Source organism: Sinocyclocheilus grahami, unplaced genomic scaffold, assembly GCF_001515645.1.
Source record: "Sinocyclocheilus grahami isolate Dianchi unplaced genomic scaffold, SAMN03320097.WGS_v1.1 scaffold517.1, whole genome shotgun sequence".
NCBI lineage: Eukaryota > Metazoa > Chordata > Actinopteri > Cypriniformes > Cyprinidae > Sinocyclocheilus > Sinocyclocheilus grahami.
In genome coordinates this window covers 203,430-205,293 of record NW_015505696.1, presented here as the reverse complement: position 1 = coordinate 205,293, position 1,864 = coordinate 203,430, and the positions used below count along the sequence as shown (strand labels likewise).

The 1,864-nt window shown below is 37.8% G+C and overlaps 1 pseudogene; it reads left to right on the top strand.

Annotated features, from left to right (window-relative positions):
* The window catches only part of LOC107554856 (plexin-A1-like), a 139,328-nt pseudogene that overhangs the window by 118,138 nt on the left and 19,326 nt on the right, over window positions 1-1,864 (top strand).

The window sequence follows — 1,864 nt, the reverse complement described above, 5'->3', positions numbered from 1 at the left end:
AGACCTCACCTGAAGATCAGTCAAAAACAGAAATGTTTCCAGCACAATATTCTCAGGTTTTTTAATAACTCCTCGCAGCTCTCGTGGCTTATCGTTTTCCTCTGCATCTGTCTTGGCATCAGAACGAGTGAATAATTCAGCAGAGATGGTAAAAACAAACACATTTGACCAGATTCCTCGTCTACGCCTCCTCTCGCACGCCGTGAGCACTAATAAGGTCCGTTAATTACCAAGCCGTGTAATTAGCCTCATTCCGAGGGACTTGTTTCGGAGGGTTGTTATTGTGCACCAGGTTTCTGTTTAATGACAGAAGATATGGAATATTTTAATTGGTGTTTTCTTAATGAAGTTTAGCTTGCTTTGCGCTCGGGTCCTTTGAAGGTTTGAGGGAGTAATTCGGCCGTGGCACTTTGATGTCAAATGGGAGTTTAATTCAACATCCCCCCCGAAAGATGTTGGTAATGGGAACGTGAGGCTTGGGAAATGAGGGAATGAAGAAGCCTTCAAAGCACCTCTCTCTGCCTCAGGGACTCCGGCACGCAAGTAAATAAATCCTTGACATTTATTTTTTACTCTGTTTCCCCCTCAGGACTGAATCTGTGGCTGAGAAGATGCTAACAAACTGGTTTACTTTCCTCCTCTACAAGTTTCTTAAGGTGAGTGGAAGGAACTGTATAACTGTATTTATGTGTATCTTTTGCAGTTTTACTCACTATGTGGTTCCCCTGCTAACAAAAAATAGGTTTGCTGGTCTTCCACTGGTCTGGTTTACTGGTCACATGTTCTATTTATGTTATGCAATTTCAGTGGATTTATTTACATGTATATATTTACACACTACTGTTTTATTAATCAAGGATGCATTAAATTGATCAAAAGTGACAGTAAAGACATTTATAATGTTACAAAAGATTCTATTTCAAATAAATGCTGTTCTTTTGAACTTTCTATCCATCTGTGAATCCTGAAAAATAAAATGCATCACGGTTTCCACAAAAATATTGTGCAGCACGACTGTTTTCAACATTGATAATAATCAGAAATGTTTCTCGAGCAGCAGATCAGCATATTATACTGATTTCTGAAGATCATGTGACACTGAAGACTGGAGGAATGATGCTGAAAATACAGCTGCGCATCACAGAAATACATTACAGTTTAACAGAGATTCACATAGAAAACAGCTATTTTAAACTGTAATATTTCACAATTTGTACTGTATTTTTGATCAAATAAACGCAGCCTTGGTGAGCAGAAGAGACTTCTTTCAGAAACATTTAAAAGTCTTACTGACCCCAAACTTTTGAATTTAAAATGTGGTTAAAATGTAGTCTGTTTGTTTTTCATTTTGATATTTGCATCAACTAAAATGATAGACCATTACAGTAAAATTAACTAAATTTAATGAGTATGACACAACTAAATATTGACCAAATGTAAAGGAAATTTTAATCAACAGACAAAGACGTTGACTAAACCATAACTGAAGCCAGTAAACCACTTCAGGCGGGTTTAAGCGGTTTTTCAGGTCATGAGTGAATTAATAAATGCAATGGTTTTTGATTGCATATTTAAGGTCCAGACACTCTCTGTGCGCGTGATCATGTTGCTGTTGAATTATTATTTCACCTTGAGTTTGTTTGTGATTCAGATACAAGATAGACAGATGTACTTTATCGTTCCAGCAGGGGAAGTTTATTATTACAGTCTTTAAGAACCTGCATTAATATAAAGCGCTTCCATAAACACACTGGAGTGAGGGGCGGTGTGTGTGTGTCTGTGTGTGTGTGTGTGTATGTGTGTCGTCTCCTGCTGCTCATTAACAGCTGTGTGTTTAATTATCCCCTGTGCTAATGAGCCCAGC